Raw genomic sequence first — 20929 nt, 5'->3', positions numbered from 1 at the left:
GAGAGAAAAGTAGAGTAGGAACTTTCAGACGTTCTTGGGGCGATATTCATATAAATACACGAAAAGTGACGCTGTTTCGAGCTACACAGTAAAGTTATGGATTCAAATTATTGCATACTTTGGAGTGGCAAATAGAACTTATTTTATATTATAGAAGTTTTAATTTTTAAATATAGAAACAGCGAATTGGACGGACGGACGGACAAACAGGCGTGGTTGGTTGTATATGCGTTAATTAATATAAATATTTGCAAACAGCGAATAAAAATGTAAATAGGTATGTAATACATATATATTATATATAATATAAGAAAAACAATAGATTATTTGAACGCTGAATTTACTATTGTGATTTTTTTTATTTATTGTTCTAGGATGCGAAGAATCTGACACGAAAACACTGGATTGAGATTTATCAGGGCGGCAGAATTAAGGGTAAGTGTATCTTACACACATGTTTTCTGCATGGTATCCTTCTACATCTATATGTATGTTATCGATTACACATAAAATTCCCTTTCACAATTTTATTTAATTATATTGTACGGTTTTTTCTTTATTGTTGTCCGAATTTTTTAGGCGTTCGTTCTATAATTTTAACTGTAATGAGATAAACGTTAGAAAAAGGATGAGTTTATAGATTAGAGTGACGAATTGTATTAATAAGCAGCCGAAACTTTATTCCCTCAAATTTCATCATTATAATACCAATCATCATTATAATCTACGTAATCTATGTAGTAGGAAACTGTTGGTTGTTGGTTATTCTTCCAGCAGATTTGTTAAAACCTTGATATATATAATCACATTTTATATTGCGAGAAATTTAATTGAATTATATTATTTAATTTAACTAGTATATATTGATTTTAATACTTTTCTTATTCAAAATTTGTTGATTTTAATGTTTATATGCTGCTTTGAGGAAACAATGTACTGAAAAGATTTATTCATTCAAAGCGTCGTTAAATAAACCATAAACAAATGAAGATTCACGTAAACTAAGAGAATAAACTATCTCTTTGTGTTATATTTCAGAATTGAATCACAGCTACTTCTTTCGGAATTTATAGAATACCAAATTTTTGAATGTTTTGTTGGAAATACTTGGAGCTGTAGGTATATTTTCATTATCGAATTATACACAAGAATTACCTACCAAAATTTTATCTTCGCAGTTCACCTAGTATTACCTCCTTTCCAGTAGTTCGCAACGAGTCCATGTTTTGATTGCTCAAGACGTATTTGAATGCGATAGTCGTGTTGTGATATTTACACCTACTTTAATGAAAGTCGAGTTAAGACTTTATAACATACACCTGATGACGGCTCTATGAAAGCCGAAACATGTCGAGAATGTTCCATATGTAAATCGAGTACTCGATACGGAACAAAAGATAATATTTTAACCATTTAATTATCTTATATTACTTTATTGTGATTGACGGACAATTTTAATATATTTTAATACTATTTTTAAATAAAATCACAATATGACGCACCTACAATATCTTAGAAAGTCGAGTATTTGTACCTAAGAAGAATAAAGTGATAGGAGGATTAAGAATTATATACTTGGTATATAATCTTCACCGGATATTAATTGTAGTATCAGATAGATGGACATGTAACACACATGTAGTAGATGGGAAACTTGTAAAACATTTTGGTTGGTAGGCCTGAGGTAGAGAAATACTAAAATACATCTTAGAGGAATGGGGCTAAGATTGTGGATTGGATTTATCTGGCTAGCTCTTATGAACACGTTAATGAACCGATTCCATAATTTTTTTTTTTTTTTTGCTGAGCTTACGATCTGAGTTTCATGGAGGTAGTTAATCTGAAAACTATCTAATACGTATATCGTACTGTAAAATTCCCACCATCGGAAAAATGTTATACCTGGATGCATGCCTGTGTTTAATATGTCACCATGACATTCAGTTTCAACGGAAATCGACTCGGAATAAATTATCACCCATCATCACAGTGACTTGTAGGAAGTTAATGTAATCATGAAATTATAAATAGCACACACAGTATCTTGCTTCGTCGGTTTGCTGACATAATAAACATATTTCACTTATCGACCACGATAAAAGCAGGAAATTGTCTCAAAACATCTGCTCCTGTTTCCTTGACATGTTTGTGCAGTGAGATGAGTCATAACTAAATTAATAATCATAACATTTAGTGTTAATCTTCTGTATGTAACGTCTTTCCGTAGCACAGATTTCACTTGACACTAAATCTGCAACGTATAACTTCAAATTTTAGTTTCAGTACCACATTTGTAAATTTTAATACAAAATATTTCATACAATTTATTACGTATCCACCTCAAGCATGTTCAGTTCCAATTGCAACTTAATTGACATCAGACCAGGTAGGAATTTATCGACGTTTCAGTTGGACTTCCTCTGATGATAGAGGCAGCACATGCCTCTAAACCTTCTACCAGACTACACGGAGCTACAACCCAGAAGACAGCTACGTGGGTTTATCATATTCTGTTCACCATATATTTGTTATTTATCATTTATGACTCTAAATACTTCTTGAATCCTACTGAAACTTTAAAGGGTTTACTGGCAATTATTGTATAATATTTATACTTTTTTTTTTACTTTCCACGCTGTGAACTCTGAAGTCCCCGAAATTAAGTTACGAGCTGTCTCTGCCTGTCCTTACCTAACCTGCTGGCATGTGTAACGTCCTTTCGTGAGAATGTAACATTAATCATCCCTCTACTTCAAGCGTTACGAACATTTTAGTTACACTGTATCATTTGATCCATTTTACTTAACATGTTAAGTAATTCCATTGAACAGAGTCCTTCTTGAGACTTTAATAGTACTTAAATAGTCCACAAATCCTCCATCTGCTATTCTTATTTTCAGTTGAGTGACTTCCCACATTATCACACCAATTATAATATTAAAAAAATGGTGTTCAGAACGAAATCTCTGAAGTGTTAACACATTAACAAATATTTTTCTGCTTTGTATAGAAATGCGTATACATACAAAGGCAAAGGATAGAATAAAATTTTGTTTCAGAGAATTGTTTGTACAAAGCAATATATAAAAATTAAAATTAATTTAAACTGTTTAACAAAACACTAATATCACTACTTGTGTATACTTAATTAAGGAATATAGTACGATCGCAATTATTCTTATCTCAAATGTGATCTTATATCGAGGTTAAAATAACTGTACATAACAGGTATCCCTTAACAGCATTACCATGGTAACGGTTATATTATTATCCTTAAAGTGAAAAATCTCTCAACAAAAACAGTTTATCATACCATCGTAATGGTTATAATAATAAACACACTTACGTAAGGCCCAAAATTCCTTAACAGGAAATGATTACCAGTTATCCATTAAGGATTACTATAGATTCCCTAACCTAAGAGTGAGTTTTCCAAGTTATGATAAATGTTGCATACATTATAATGTCATCCAGTGCATTCTAAATGTCCATCCCATATCATCCTCCTTGATTTGGCTACCCTAATAGTACTTGAAAATTACAAAGCTCACTTTGAAATGCTTTCCATCCATAAAACTGACTCGTTAGTTTGTTATTCAGTTATTTAACGTGTAGAGGGCGAAAAACGAACACGAAACAAGAATTCTCTGTGATTCCAACACACTCAGAATAGGTAAGCAAGCTTTGTCAAGTTTTATACACGTCATCCTATATCTCTGCAGTATAAGACATTCTGTTTCCGATTGTAATGTATTCTGAGCAGGCATTGTACACACATAACGCCGAAGGCGGGAGGGAGAGAGAGTTTTAGGCTGACTAAGGCTTTTAGATTTGACGCCGTTAAAACCTCGTTGAGTATAGAAAAGCTGTTTGCTGCAGCTCCGTGCTTCCAGAGAAGACGAAATGGCAATACATTAAATTGTAACCTGTCGTGGCATATTAGTGCAATTTATAGTGTCTCAAGGTAGAGGGTGAAAGTAGGGGAGTCTGAACTGACTTAGTAGCTATAATCTTAGCTTTTCTTTCGAAATATTCCACAGAACAGATTCTTTCTTTGGAGACTGACGTTGACACATACATTTACCGCATTGTACGAAACTGGATTTTTTATTAACCACCTTTCTAAGATCCATCTTGATATTATCCTCCTATCTCCTTCTTGGTCTACCCAGTGATCGTTTTCCGGAAGGGAGGTATTGTCGGTGTTGGACGTGTTGGTTCAGATGGTTAGTTAGTTAGTTAGTTAGTTAGTTAGTTAGTTTAGAATGTTTATTACGTGTTCACAAGACAATTTTTAGGATCCTATTTAAGATTCATTTTAATATTATCTTTCCACATGTGCCTAGGTCTCCCAAGTAGTCTCTCCTCTTCAGATTCTTCTATTAAACGTTGTATCATATTTTTTTCTTTCTCATGTGTGTTATACGCTTTGCCCGTCTCATCTTCTTTGATTTTAAAACCATAATTTTTGGAAAAGTGCAAAGAACGAAAAAATTAGAAACTAACAAGTAAAATTTTATAACTGAACTTATTGAGCAAAGTGTAACAATGAGTTGAGAGGTTATTATAAACACGTTAATAAACCTTAGATTTTTTGACTAGCTGAACAAATGTCACGTTTTGAAAAAAAAGTCTGTTCCATGGATTTTTCCTGTACGTGTCGTCAAATAGGATAATTTGTAAATTATAAATTGTAGAGAAAATGGGAGGAAATTGTAGTGGCCTGTTCGAATGTACAGTCTCCTCATTCATTTTTAGGACATAGGGAATTCACTAAAATTTCGGTTCTGCATAGCCGATTTTCATGTCGAGATTTGAAACCGGTACCTGCTGAATATAAAGCTGTATTGCTGACAAATTTACTGTGGCGTGCACTGTTAAAATGTGAAATATTTTGTTTGTTATTAATCTTATAGATGTTAAATATATTTTGCTTCCCAGGATATATTTGGTTATTAACCTTATTAAATAAATGTCTTTAATTCCTCCACGGATTTTCCTATAGTATGTGACACTGGCAAAGTTAATATTTTAAGTTAATATGACTGGTTACCTTCTCACTACATCGATCGACGTAAGCTTTTTATTAGTATATGACAGAGTTTCTATAACCACACAAAAATTTCCCATGGGTGGGATTTAAATTTTGAACCGTTACACCACTTCCCATAACCTAAAATGAAATTCCATCAGTGTACCAATTATTGAATCACAGTAACCACTTTTATGGGTTTGTGGGATGTATATACATATAATCGAATGCACAGACATCGTTTCTTCTCAGTTCCTGCCTCTGATTCCTGTTTGTCACAGCACGAATCTGTTACGTCACGGGGTTCACAGTTGTGTGAACATGGTCTGGTAACTGAATTATGAAAGAGGGTTATTTATACAGAGTCTATTGTTTGAAGTTTTAACGGCCATGTTAATATAGATGGTTTTCTGTGATGTCCGAAACGTCGGCCGGCATACAGCCAAAACATTGCGCGGCGCAAGAACCCAGCAGACCACCAGACAATTCTACAGGATTTATTTCATTAATGTTTCTGTTTAAAGTTAAACATTTATTTTACACGATCTAATAAAGCAAGAACAAATTTTTAGTTATAAATAAGTGTTCTTATTAAATGTATTTGCAACAAAATGTTGCAAGAGTATTATTATTTAGTGTTCTGTCTGAGGACAGGTCCATATGAACAGGATCCTTCCATCCTTTTCTCGGACTGGGACCTGTTCATATAAGTTCTTGGCAGATGATCCAGAAGTGGTTTGCCATTGCCTTCTTCTGTGTGTGAATGGAGTAATTGTTGGGATGCCACGGAGGAAAACTCCGTGTTGCCTAGACCACGGCCTTGCCCAACACAAGTTATAAATTCGGGCAACGCTGGGAATCGAACCAGAGACCCCAGGATTACAAGGCCAGCGTTCTAACCGCTAGACCACCGTGGCTATTGTTGCAAGAGTATGGCTTTTAAATGTGTTTCGATAAATAAAACTTATTTAGGGTGTTGTTCAGTGATGGGTTTGTGAGTTGAAGGGAAGTCAGCGAATCAGCGAGACAGTCTTCCATTGTCTGCTAGACAATTGTCAGTAAGTCATTCAGCTGAAGGAATTATATCAACGAAAATATGTGAGAGTCGAGAAAGACTGGTAATTCGATGTCTGGGTCGAAAGTAGAGTCTTCGATATGTTTGGCTGCCCCTGTGTGGGAATTTTAATGTCAGGTTTGTTGGAGTCGGTCGAAGTTAATGAGACATGGTTCAGGAATATTATTTTGATGACCATTATTCTTTACATCGCCCTGTCCACAAGCAGTCGTTTGTCTTCTTTATATCTTAAGGTCGAAAATAAATCAGTTCCGTATTGCTGCATCATTACTTCGGTTCCCTGTTCTTCAAAACAAATTGAACTTGAAGATGGCTCGGCACAACTGCCCAATACGAACTTCACTGGACAATAAAGCGACTTGTTTGTATTTTGAAGGTAATGATAGAATGTCGGTCTTGGTCGTAGTAGTAGTCCTGAAAAACGTCTGTGGTTTTACGTGATGTCTGAAGGCAATTCATGTCTGATTTATTCCAAATTATTCTCGACCCCCGTTCGCACAATTCTTGTCAAGCCCTTTTCGGCACATGTATTTTTACTTGATGGGGCATATAAATAATTTGATATCAAAATTAATCTGACGTGTCTTATAAAATGTTAATTAAGTAATTAAAATTTGTGAAGCCCCAGTACAGTTTTGATTGAGTCGGTTTTTAGATGTATTCTTTAAGTACACGATTCTAATTTTAACGATGATTTCTGTTAAAGATATTTTCGTTATTTTTCTCAGTCTCTCTCTCTCTGAAATCTTTATCGGTTACTTTTATTTGTTTTTATTTCTTATATATATATATATATATATATATATATATAATAATGTTTTGACTGTTAAACTAAGAACGAGTGATAAATACTTGATCAGTTAAGATTATTAAAATTTATAGGCCTATACCATACCCTGAAAATGATAGATTTTTATATCGATATTGTTGTTCTGGGTGTCGGCTCAATGTACACTCGTAGACTCGTAGACTCACTAATTGCAGCTTCTAATGGACTTCACGGCGCAATATGTTAGAAGGCTTTCATCTTAATTGTTGCCGCGGTGACAACTGTTTTCTTTGAGGTAGGGACTGTCATTATTTAGGTGAGTTTTGTGCTTATTTTGGATAACTACGTGTTGGTGTTCAAATGGAACAGAGTAATCTGAAGATTAAGTTATGACGCCGAAAAGAAATCTTGCCTTGATGATTGACACAGCATGAACCACTTAAATGTTAGCAAACTTCTACTAGAATAGACGGTGCTGAAACCCAGAACACAGCCATCTACAAGGCACATTTTTACATTTGTATTCTTTGTTATAATTTAACTGTTAGGTCTTGTCACCACAAGATGGCTAGTCCAAATCTTTACCGTAAGAAACGAGCCGAACTGTCTGGAACTTGGACGAATTCTAAAATTTATTAGATTTAATAGAAGTTCGTATTTTATCTTGAAGATATAAGAATTAATTACAGATAGAACCAAAAATAAATAACTGTAAAGAACCTCTCTGATACTTTATAACAAGAAAGCCAGCTAGGCACTGGGTTTACAGTTAAATTGTTTTATTAAATACTTGTCGCTGATTGGGCAGTGTGATTCCACACGGAGTACAGCAGGTAAAAAGCAAGTGATAGTTGGGGTTCGTCTCGTGGTAGCAGAGGTACTGTCCCATCCCCCCTACGACGTCGTATTGCTTCCTCGTTTCCCCTCTTCCAGTACTCAGCATCCCACAGGACCACAACCCTTAATTGAACTGGACGCTATATATAATACCGAAGCCCCGTGATGGAGATGGCATGAAAAATGAACGGACCCAAAAGATGAGATTTTCTCAATTTCCTCTGTGAAATTATACTCCAAAGAGAGAAAGAAAAGCCCATTTGTTCTTTTAGTTGTATGGGTTGCCCCCGGGCCCCCCCCCACTCACTCTCTCCCTCTCTCTCTCTCTCTTCCGCCGTCCGCCTACGCCTCTTACGTGAGTTTCCCTTCGTAGTCTCTCTGTACCTCTCTTTCTCTTACTATCCAACTCCTGTGCTCTCTTTACCAGTAATAGGTTTCCTTTTTTGAAGGGTCAAAAGACATGATTTACTCTATCTCCAGCCTCAATCATTGGAGCCGCGCCGTTCACCCCCCACCCTCCTTCGTCTTAATTGCATGAGAAAAGGGGGGAGGGGTGAGAGGTAGGGGTAGGCGCTCAATTTCCACAGGGCGTGCGCACGTGATACCACTGATACTGAAGAATAGTTTACAGCGGAAAATATATCCTGTAGTAAAGCCGTTATGGCGTCTGAAATATTTGGACGACAAAAAATGTTCATCATCACAGAATTATTCATTTGCGAATTTGATAAATCTCGCGTTTTATTAAAGTTATAATCGTCTGATGTCATTGCTAGATTTACTTTTGTGTGAAAGATACGAACTTTCTTCCAGTTTTCAAGATTTTTAGGGAATTTTTTGTTGTTATATTGCTCATATTTCTAAAAAAAAAATTACGTAAGAAAAAATTCGTTGTCTTCAACTTCAAATTTTAGTGAGAAAAGGTACAAAGGAAACAGGTCCTGTCAAGTGTAGAGATAATTTTGTTTGCATTAAGTAAATTATTACAGGTGTAAGGGATATATGAAAATGTATCTCTGTCTCCCTCAGGGATTACGCGTGTAACTCTCCCATTAAAATGATCTGAAAGCGAGAATCCTTGGGGCTTTTCCTTGTGGTCCTTTGGCCAGGAGAACTGTCTTTCTCAAGGTCCTTACGTTCAAAGGGCAACACGACACTGAAAAACAAGAAAATAATCAAACCATGACACAATCCATACCTCATACGAGATTCAAACCATTATCTCAGTCACACACTCGTCTTAGACTATACTGGGTGTTTAATTTAAAACGTAACGTAACTACTACATACGAACTCGTTAAGTCCTTCAGAAGTTAAGAAACACACAAAACAGTTGTATTCGACCTTACGGGCTATATTTTGTTACTTTAAAAATGGAGTCTAATGGTAGTTCAGAGATTTATCAGATTTACTGTACAGGCAGGTTATATTTAGTGGCCATTTGAGTGACGAGCGGGGATAGTTTCGGAATTGAAGGCTTCTGTACAAGTCTTGTAGAAAACATTTGCTTCGTTTCTATGACTACTTGCTCACAGCACTGCGTACGGTGACACGCGTAAGCAGTGGCTAACACCAGCATAAGTAGTTTAACAAAGTAATTTACTGTAAGCAATGAGAAGGGGATAATTAATTATAATTGTATATTCTACAGTTGTTTTCTGAACAGTTAGTAGAACGCCTGTTCGCGCGACCTTGAGTTGGGTGGGTAAATCAAATGACAAGTAAGGTAACTCTCAAGATATCTTTGGGCGTGTCTTTAACTTCGTGGACGAATTATTTCACTAAACTTATAAAAAAACTTCCGCATTGTAGAATTCTTCAGTATAAATCTACAGTAACTTTTTAGCACTAGCAATTCATATCGTAGAGAAACTAAGGCACTTGGCTCCCTCATCTCACCTTAATGGATAGTCGTGACAATTTTCGTCAATGCCATTCTAAACAAAGCCCGTGGGAGGAAGAAATGTAAGCTGTGATTGAAAGTGGCATTAAGTGAAGTCATTTTCTGCGACATAGTATTCTTCTTTAGAAACGTCATCTTGATAACAAGAGTGACTGGGAGAGGTGGTTCGAAGTAGAGAATATTAAGGAATTGTGTTAGTGTTGGGACTCTGTAACAGAAATCGACATGGTGGAGGTGAACTGAAGACAAGGGCCCTGTGATCGACTACTGTTTTTCTCATAAGACATTCGAATCCAAGTGTCATTTATATACGGTTTGCAGTTATTGGAACCATAAATAAAACAAAAATTTTATACCTGTAATTGATATAAATTATTATATTGGTAGAGTAGTCATCTACTTTAATTTATTGGTTTTTTAATGACACTGTCAGTAAGTAACTCAGATTATGGCGTCAAATATCTATACGATTAATGAACAAGGCGTTTTACAATGTAAGAAAGTGATCGTGGCCAAATTTAAGGTGCTGTCTCGGCATTTGCTCAAGATGACTGAGGAAAATCTTGAAAAACGTCAGTCAGATTTAAAACTGGAGTACGAACTACTTGACTTCTCATAAGCTTCGTTAACAAAATAATGTAACATTTTCAGTAGTTCGGCTTGCAGGAGGAGGTAGATATATATATTCTTCTTCGAAACACGCAGTCACAATGAAACGTGAAGTGTTTCCTCATACTGTACACGTGGTTTTATATCGTTACGACTTTCTTTGTAGTCACAATATTTGATTAAAATTGTCAAATATATTTTGTATCATCCTATATATTGTTATGTCATTGTTCATTAGAGTTGATGCTAGAATCGAAAGCCTCTTTAATTTTCTAGTCTTCGTATAGAAATATAATCGTGTTCTTGTTATAGTGTTTTCATTTAGCGATATACATTTATTAAAATGTTATCTAGATTAATTTAATCGTTGTTAAAAATTAAATTTCCGGCTAGAACTCCTATCTATAGACGAATTGTCCAGTGCTTCTCGATTCGCTGATGACTTTTATATTAAATAATCTCCAGTATTATCTACGCAATAGATTTTCTTCGAAACCAAATGCATGCAATATTCCAGATTTTTTCACTCAATTGTTATTTAAAAATTTCGCTTGCGCTGTAACTGTATTGTAGGTAATATTACGTACTTTATGATCAAGAGATTATAAATTTAGTGATGAACACAAAGAACTGATCTGAGATTCTGTTGTTCTGCTCTGTCAACTATATAAGACCTACACATATTGCCGTGGTACTGAACTCGTGACTCCGCAGTAAGAATTCGCAGTTAGGGAAATAATCTCTGTTTGCACTGAGAGTTATACGAAAGCCATAAATACAAAATACAGAGTTGTGTTGAAGTAGGTGGTAAATATAATTACCACTTTGCCTTAAAGGGTTAATAGCTATTTGGTGAATTTAATCACGGTCCTTATCTATCTAATAAAAACCAGGCTTTACACGAAGCTTATTTCAAAATTTATCTTTCAAACCTAGCTGACAATAAAAATGTTATATAACATGACGTATAGAGTTCATGATAATGACTCATAAAACACGGTTAAATTAAAATTACAAAAGCTGCACCGCGTTATATTTGCACTCGTTGGCCACAATAAAGGAAGCTACCAGTACATATAATTGTGATCAAAATAGAAATTAGAAGAAAAGATTTAAATCATTAACCGTAATTTTAATCAACTGAAAAAATAATTTATCATATTTAACCCTTTGAAGCCGAAGTTCGTCTAAATAATATTTAAGAATTCAGTTAGTGCCACAAACAAAACACAACACTTTACCATCAACTGACTAATGCTGTTTAATTAAATAATTCCTGTTTGTTCTGAGAATCATATGAAACAATGTCTGTTTTAAATAAATACTTCTCAAATAGCAATTGTTAACTTCACGACTCTCATGCTTCTTGCAACAAGTATGTGATAATGTGATTAGTCGATTCGGGCTCTACAATTAAGCACCCCCCCCCGGCCCAAACACTGTGTAAAAGTCGAAATTTACACCGCCAAAATGTTCCAAAGGATAGGTAACACGTCACCTCAGTAATGCGCATTGTTCGCCATAATTTTCCACGAATCTGAGTGACATTGCAGACAACATTTAGAGGTCATGGATATATCAAGGTCATGTATAGGTCGCAATATATAATCAATGCCTACATTGTATTGTGATAGATTATGTTTTGTTGTTTTAGGTTAGGTTGGGTTAGGTTTAATTAGATTAGGTTGGTTTAGGGTAGGTTGGGTTAGGTAGGTTAGGTTAAGTTAGGTAGGTTAAGTTAGGTTGGGTTAGGTTAGGTTGGGTTAGGTTAGGTTAGGTTTGGTTAGGTAAGATTAGGTTGGGTTAGGTTAGGTTATGTTAGGTAGTGTTAGGTTACTTTATGTTGGGGTGATTGGGTTAAGTTGGATTCGTATAGATTACTTTAGTTAAGGTCAGGTCAGATCAGTGTGTTGGATTAGATTAGGTTATGTGAGAGAGGTCTGTAAAATTTCTTCCAAACTTTAAATACCTGGTTGACCATACTCATGTCAAAATGAACCCACGTATAGGTCAAGGTCATATGGAAGTCACAACAAAATCGGCCCACTAGTTTCCCAGATAGGGTTTTTTAAAATTCTCAAGGTCATCTACTATCATGCTTATATCTACCAAACGACACATAGCTGATTATCCATACTCATGTCAAAATAAGGTCATGTATAGGTCAAGATCATATGGTAGTCACAACAATATCGGACGAATAGTTTCCGAGATATAGATCTTTAAATTTCTCAAGGTCATATCTTTTCACGCTTATTTCACCCAAACCGTAAATACCCGGTTGACTATACCCATGTTTAAATGAGGTCAGGGATGGGTCAAGGATGTGGCAAGACCACGACAAGATTACACAAACTGTTTGAGAATAAGAGGCCTCAAACTTTTTCAAGGTCATTCGTATTACAAATTTCTGACGCTTATACATAGAGAACTGTACGAATCTGAGTGACATTGCAGACAACATTTAGAGGTGATGGATATGTCAAGGTCATTTATAGGTCGCAATATATAATCAGTGCCTATATTGTATTGTGATAGATTATGTTAGGTTGTTTTACGTTCGGTTGGGTTATGTTAGGTGAGGTAGTTTAGGTTAGGTTAATTTAGGTTAGGTTAGTTTAGGTTAGGTTGGGTTAGGTTAGGTTAGGTTAGGTAGGTTAGGTTCGGTTCGGTTAGGTTGGGTTAGGTTAGGTTAGGTTATGTTAGGTAGTGTTGTGTTACTTTATGTTGGGGTGATTTGGTTTAAGTTGGATTGGTTTAGTATAGTTTAATGTAGGTCAGGTCAGATCAGTGTGTTGGATTAGATTAGGTTATGTGCCAGAGGGAGGTCTTTAAAATTCTCAAGGTCACATATTTTAACGCTTATTTCTGACAAACCATAAATACCTGGTTGCCCATACTCATGTCAAATAGAGGTCATGGAAAGTTCAAGTTCATAAGGAAGTCACGAGGAGATTAGCCCCATAGATTGCCATGTACAGGTCTCTAAAATTCTCAAGGTCATATCTTTTCACGCTTATTTATGCTAAATCGTAAATCCGTGGATGACCATACTCATGCCAGAATGGGGTCACGTAAAGGTCAAGATCATACGAAAGTGACTACAATATCGGCCTACTAGTTTCCCAGATATTGCTCTTTGAAATTCTCAGTGTCATATCTCTTCACACTTATTTCTGCCAAACTGTGAATACCTGGTTGACCATACTCGTGTCAAAATGAAACCACCTATAGGTCAAGGTCATATGGAAGTCACGACAAAATTGGCCCACTAGTTTCCCAGATACAGGTTTTCGATATTCTCAAGGTCATATATTATCATGTTTATATCTGCCAAACGACAAATAGCTGATTATCCATACTCATGTCAAAATGAGGCCATATATAGGTCAAGGTGATATGGCAGTCTCAACGAGATCGGCGATATTGTTTGCGAGATACAGATCTTTAAAATTCTCAAGGTCGTATCTTGTCACGCTTATTTCCCCCAAACCGTAAATATTCGGTTGATCATACTCATGTTAAAATGAAGTCAGGGATGGGTCAAGGACATGGCTAAACCAGATTACACAAACTGGTTGAGAATAAGAGGCCTCAAACGCTTTCAAGGTCATTCGTATTACAATTTTCTCACGCATATACATAGAGAACTACGAATGCGCATTGAGTCTAATATGACAAAGGTTGAAGTAGCGTACAAAAGTGACAGATAAGCCGGAACCCATTTGTTTTTCGACTTGCGTTGCTTTTATCTGCACCCAAACGGATATCTCACGATTATTGAGGCATGCATAATTGCAAAGAACGTACGTATAGTTGGAAAATAATGGTTTAACATTTGTCATTGTTTTAAAGTCGTCGCGGTAGTTTTTGGCCGGTGGAATTTTCAAGGGGAAGGCTAGGAGCGAGTCACTTGAGGGATAGTATAATGCTGACTGCACCGATGAGCTTATCGGACTGAACGCCCAAACAAAAGAAATGCACTGACCGTGCCACCTCAGGTACACAGACTAGGCCCGCCCGCAAGCTCCGCTAGCTTGTCCACTACTACGTGTGGTTCTTCAGTGGAAGTTTGCAAGTCAGGGCATAGGCAGACTGTGCTGAAAACGGTGGAATCGGGCTGTAGTGGCGGATATTTGGGACTGGGAAATTGGGTGGCGCGTTTATTGGAAATCTTTCAGCTGTCCAAGCGGCTGAAGGCCAAGGAGAGGGGGAATCTGAGGGTGGGGTGGGGGTTTCTGGAAGTCCCAAAAGGAATTGCATTTTGGAGATGAGGTATAGCTAGTGAGAATAGAAAAAAATATGGGGTGAGGGGAATAAGTCTGAGATGTGTAGTAGCTTGGCTATGGCAATGAAATGTAAGATTGTTTTGTATTATTTATTATTACGTGTATAACGCCTTATGACGTGTAGACTTTCTTGTATGATGACAGATGGATGTTATGTTGTACACCCACGGATTCAATATTGTAAAGAAATTTCAAATGCGTCGCATTTTACGAAAAGGGTGTTAAGTTAAACAACACGACCAAAGGAAAAAATGTAGAACTGGTGGAAATTTGAAAATGAAATTATTAATAATTTTTAACTCTTAACCTAGGGTGATCAAGTAAAGGATAGATTTGACGTGCAGAATGCATGAGATCGAATGTGTACAGAATTGTGTCGAAGAGCTTGAAGGGACGAGACAACTGTGTAGAGTTCATATTCAGGCCCTTATGAACATGGCGATGAATCTTCTTGAATTTGAAACAGATGTATTTACCATTGCGCCGTGAATTCGGTGAATGTTCAAGTAAATATTTGTGTATATGACGTACAATATAATATCATTCATTTCTACAATTTATTTGTCCAAGAGTCATATACATTTTGACATATTTATTAAGTTATGTATTCCTTCGTTGTTTATATAGTTTTAAAATACGGGATTTTACTTAGAACACGGATTGTAACTAGGCTTACAATAGGAACAATTTTGTGGATGTGATAATGTCTTGCTGAAAATCACGAAAAACGCCTGGAATTGCCTGTTCATATCAGGTAATGTTGTGTTTTTGTTTAAACACACCCCAAGAAAACGTGTGGACATCGTGTTCCTCCACTCTTTTTAACACGACCACAAAATGATGATGAGTGTTTAAGCACGTCCTTAGATGACATGGGGGGGGGGGGGGGGTATAAACCCTCTTGTTCTCAACATCGCCAGTAGGTGGACGTCAGTTGCCAGTCTCCTTTGCTGTCACATAAACGAACTCTTGTTGCTATTTGGATAGAGGGCTGATTATCTTTGAAATAAGATCATAATCAGACACGTAGGGGGATGTATGAAAATAACTATACAGATTGAATATGGTAACATTAAATATTTATAAATATGACTTCTGTGAGACGGAATCAATTGGAGTCTACAACTCTAACACTCACAGAATACAGTATCCGGTTTAGAACGTAATGAAGTTATGGTCAGCGTACAGTTGCTTGTTTTCTAGGTTAGTGCCTGTTAGATGGGGCTACATGGAGGTTGCTACGTCCCGGACAGACTCGCGAGAGAAATTGTGTATTTAAGCACTGGTGTAATAGCTATTATTTGTAGTGAATGGAAATACTGTTCAGATATTATGCTAAAATACATAAAGATAAAGTTATTTTTATTGAACTGTGATTGTACTCAAGATAAGACTTGCATTAAACCAAGCGTGTAGGAGTTTTACGTTTTTAAATATTTGTTCTGAGGACCCCGAAACTTGCATTTCTGTCAAAATATCTATATTAATTTTTTTATTGTCCGATATCGATACTCATCTGTATAGGCTGATCATGTTTTCAGATCCTCTGATATTTATGGTTAATTATATACCATATATCTCTCATTTGGAAGATATGCAGAATGAAACTGTTATGTATCTGTTTATTTAACGTGTTACCAACTATTCGGATTACATAGTGTTTAGTGGTAAGTAGTTTTTTATTAAAACAAATCGAGAAGGATGAGGTGGGTTGGCGTATAGCATGCATGATAAAGATTAAAACGCGTGTGAAGTTTTGATCGGGAAACCCAAACAGAACAGGGTATATGAAAGACCTAGGCGAAGATGGAAAAATATTTTTAAGTAGATGGTGTAGACTGGATTATTTTGTAGCAGAATGTGGAATAGTGGCGTAATTTATTTAACACGATAATGAACCTTTGGGTGATTTTTGACTAGTTGAGCGTGGGCGTCTTCAAGGACTTTGCACCATGAAGTTAGTTCTGCAGGATGAGAACACGTTAACGGTCCCATTTTACCATAGATCCACTTCATATACATTCCGTCCATGCTGCTATGCGGCAGAATGTATAAACAAACCAGCTTAAGGGGGAAATATGAAAAGAATAAGAAGGCAAAAAATAGACAGTACACGGAGATGGATGGATCATGAGAAAGGATGAATGGATAGTGAATGACAAAGAAACAATAATAGACCCTATCCTTGTTCTGTATTTTTTATGATTTGAATTCGTTTAGAGCGCAGGCAAAGAGAGGGGGTGGTAGAAGCGAGAGGGGGGGACTAGCGGAGTTCTTTCGTGCTCGAGTCCAGTCGATTTCGCATGCCAGTGGAGTGAAGAAGCGATATCAATTACTGTTTAGTATGGACCGTCATGCCTTGCGGCCTGCAGCGTCCGCCGTAGACTGGCCAGACCAGTGATGTGCACGCAAGGTACAGATGTTCTAGAACATTCTTTTCGCTTACGTGTATTAGAATGATTCTCAAATGGTGTCTGATTTTGAAGCGAATGATTGTACTTTTTTCGCTTAAGTATGCTAGTAATTTTATTTGTGATAGTTTTAGTTTGTTTCATTTAGGGTTGTGATAACGTTCGATTCGGGAGAAATGTAGGTTCTTTCGGAAATATGACGAGGTTAGTGTTTGTTAGAATACGAAATGATGAAGTGAAACTTACTGTTATTCCGCCTTACTTTAAAGCATTTCTTATCTCGCATACTGCATTACCGTGGCTGTTGATTATGGATTGAATTACTATCTGTAAAGTAAATTAAAAAGGCTTACTAAAGAGACAGCTAATGTTACTTAAATGACAGTTGCCAAAATAATAATACATTGCGTTATCTAATTTTCTGCTTTAAATCACACTTTGATGCAGAGATGTTGACCATTATGAATCCTAGGACGAAAATTTCGTTACACTTAATTCGTCGAATGGGTAGATTTTTATTTGTAACCTCAAAATTTCTGAAATTGACTCTTACTTCTACTCTGTTAGGCCCTTTGGTCGATCTAGTCCTAAACTTAGACCTAATTTAATGAAAAACCCTTGGACGATAGATAAATCCAAAACAATAATTCGGGTTTACAGTTACACTATCATCAGAAAACAGAGATCATAAATTTCTGTACAATTAGAAACATAAAAGTGAATTTTTAGAGGACAAGTGTTTATACTCGAAAAAATATACAGACACGCACGCACACAGAAACATTCAGCCCTCCTACTTATCGCGGGGTATTAGTCTTGGCACGGAGAACGGCTATCTTGACGGGTTTTTTTATAATTTTCCTGTGTGTCTCCAGGAAAATTCCGGGATAAAACCTTAAATTAGGCCACGACCACTTCCTTTCATGCCCTTTTCAATTCCCTTTTCAATTCATTAATCATTCTGTGGACCTTAAATAGTCTTGAGCTACCGACATCGTCATTAAAGAAACAAGTAAATATATAAATAAATGTAATAAGTGTCTACGAGGTTTTTTGTTTCCGATACGAGAATATGCCCTATGAGAACGCCACTGATCTACCGATGAGAAACTCCAACGATATTCATTCTGCGACAAGAAATCGATCGAGACATTTCGTAAACCCCAAGTCGAGATAAGGCGGTTCAGTGCCGGTGGTACCTAAACCAATAAGAATGATCAGACAGACAACACAGAAGCGATCTAAGGGCCTGTGTCTTTCCATTGTACAGGGATCATATGGATTTTTTTAAAAAAAGAAAAGGAAGACTGTTTATTCTGTTTCAATATTTCCATTTTGTTTCCGTATTTCCATTTTAATAATATAATAAAATATTAGAGTTAATTTGTTCAACAGTGCTGATTTGAAAAGACGGTTCCTAAGGTTGGTATGACAGCTAAGAGTTTTAAATGTCGTTTTGTGGACACAGTGTAGCAGTTTCATGACGATGCAAATCAAATTTAGATTGGACTATAAAAATTCATACATGCATTCCAAGTCGCCCGTTTGTAAATGATTGTTTTACAAAATTGCGATATGAGAAATGGTAAGCAAGAATGGAATATGGCGCATTATGTTAGGGGTGAAACGTTATGATCACAATTGGATTGTCATGCTTTATCGGGCCCCTTGTTTTTGACAGATACGTTACTGTTCATATGTTTTTACGTCAATATTGAATATTTATGTATGATGAATTAATACTCCTACTTCTTGAAATGTTCTGAAAGTTTCCATATGTTCGCTGTACGGTTATGTTTTATGAATGATAGTTCACATAATATAAAACACGTAATACCCATATGGCATCGAACTTCTTAGTTGCCATTCGTGTTTCATATTCGGGATTTCGCAGTCCGAATCTATGCTTGAAGAGACGGACATTCCTGAGATTGATGTCCGAAGGTTTCAGACTTTTATCTATTGTCTAGGTCAGTGGTATTCAACCTTTTTTGTTCGCGTACCCCGAGATATAATTCATCTTCAACTTTGTACCCCCAAATTTGTTGGTATATAATTCAAGTTATACATAGTATATAATCTACATCTAAAATAAATCAAATAAATTATATTACTGATTATTCAGTGTTTATCATAAAATAATATATATAATTTTTTTTAAATTTTACGTACCCCCTAAGATGTCTTCTCGTACCCCCCGGGGGTACGCGTAGCCCAGGTTGAAAACCACTGGTCTAGGTAATACTTAAACCGTAACATTTCGGAAGTTAGTTCTACTGCCATCTTCAAGTGAAAGCTTGGTCAGAATTTGAGACTAGATCGACTAAGACAGTGGTTCTTACCCTTCTTCGCTGGCGTACCATCAATTCTAATTTAACATATTAACTGTACCACTAACCAAATGCGTTCAGGGAAAACTTATTTATGTTGATAATATATTTTGATTTTCTTACTTAGCTCGCTTACCACTCAACATTGGCTCGCGTACCACCAGTGGTACGCGTACCGTAGGTTGATGAACTATGGACTAGGAGGTACATCGTTGTTTTAATGTTTAGTTAATTGCAAGGATGTGATACTGAGCTGTTATTTCTTAGAACCGACCAAGCAATGATGTGTATTTTGTTAGTAGCTACTTCATAATATTTAGGACATGTACCAGTTTGTCATGCAGTGATTTGTCATGTAAGGCCATTTAAAATGAAAAATATTTTGTACTGTGTGATCAACATGATGCTGTTTTTTTCTTCCATTTTTTGTGAAATTAACTTCAATAAAATTTGCATGTTTATAAAATCCCATTACGATAAAAAATATTTATGACTACTGTATTCCGTTCGAGTTATTTCTGCTTCTCTTTGACACCTAATGAGGTGTTTATTTAATCTGGATATTATTACAAATTTTAAAATAATATATTACACTTTCAGAGTTTACAAATGTGCAGCAATATTAGTAATTCAGTTAATATTCACTATTAGGGTGCTTATCAACAAAAGCCTATTACAGGCATCAGCAATAATTCAGTTCAATTCAGCTTTATGCATGACAACATCCAAATAGAGTCCGTTACAACCAAGCACTAAAACAACAGTATAAGAAAAATAATTTATAATAATTTGAAAGGTTTGATTCATAGGTGACAATGAGAAACGAGACTGGATGCTGTTTGTTCTGACCAGGGAAAGATATTTTTATACGTACTGTTAAAATGGTTCTGGCTCGTGGCGACATCCCAATGCTAGGGATGCAATAATAATAATATAAGGTCATCCAAACTGTAGAAAAGCATTTCAAACGACTCGGGCAGACAAACTCAATAACGCTGTGACGCGAGACGTCTGAAGCTTCCGCGCCTAGACGAAGCCCTTAGTACAAAAATGGTCTAAATCTCCCTCACAATATAATAGGTTAATCGAAATGTATAAAAATTCTCAAGGCATAAACTTACGGGGTAATTTTTTTAAAAATGCCATTCAGATCTATTAAGAAAGTGGGAAATACGCGTATTTAACGTTGATGGTGATGGACATTTGATAAAGTGTGTATAGTGTTCAAACTTTGAAGTACAGTAAGATTTTACACTGGTTAAAAATTTTAAATACGTGTTTTGGGTATGATAGTAATAAATCAAAGTTTGAAGTATACAAAATTAAAGTTTTATCTTTCTGATGTTTGTATTTCAGAATAATGTATCAAATAAATTACTTGTTTCGTGTATCTGAGTTTATACATTTCTTAATCCCGATTAAAATAGCTGCACTACAAAATATAGAATACATTTTTTTATGGGATTGTATTTTATAAATGGGCAGTGCATATCTGTGTCAGCCTACTTCTGCATTTTTGAAAGAGAATTGTTCTCTTATATGTAAAAAATTGTAAATGTCTTACGAATTGTAAAGTACAAGTCATAAATTTAATGTTGTGTTTCTCGTCATTTGTGTATCACACGTGTACTTTCTGTCTTAAGGGCTGCAATCAAATATCTGTACTTTATTTAC

The 20929-nt window shown here is 35.8% G+C and overlaps 1 protein-coding gene across 6 annotated transcripts in view; it reads left to right on the top strand.

The window, feature by feature from the left end:
* LOC110826973 (uncharacterized) overlaps positions 1 to 20929 on the top strand; it is a 311187-nt gene that overhangs the window by 92648 nt on the left and 197610 nt on the right. For 4 of the 6 annotated variants that reach the window (XM_087347823.1, XM_022058134.2, XM_022058125.2 and 1 more), the window contains one exon: positions 375 to 435. The gene's annotated coding sequence lies outside the window, so the exon portion shown is untranslated. Of the gene's footprint in view, positions 1 to 374; positions 436 to 16793; positions 16928 to 20929 lie in introns of those variants that run through there. The other 2 variants (XM_022058181.2, XM_022058143.2) reach the window with 1 other exon arrangement.

This window comes from Zootermopsis nevadensis, unplaced genomic scaffold (genome assembly GCF_977971745.1).
Source record: "Zootermopsis nevadensis isolate Lab colony 2312 unplaced genomic scaffold, Znev_1.0 Znev_ptg000012l, whole genome shotgun sequence".
NCBI classification, from domain to species: domain Eukaryota; kingdom Metazoa; phylum Arthropoda; class Insecta; order Blattodea; family Termopsidae; genus Zootermopsis; species Zootermopsis nevadensis.
Note: the sequence above shows the minus strand (reverse complement) of the source record. Positions and strands in the feature narration are given on the sequence as shown.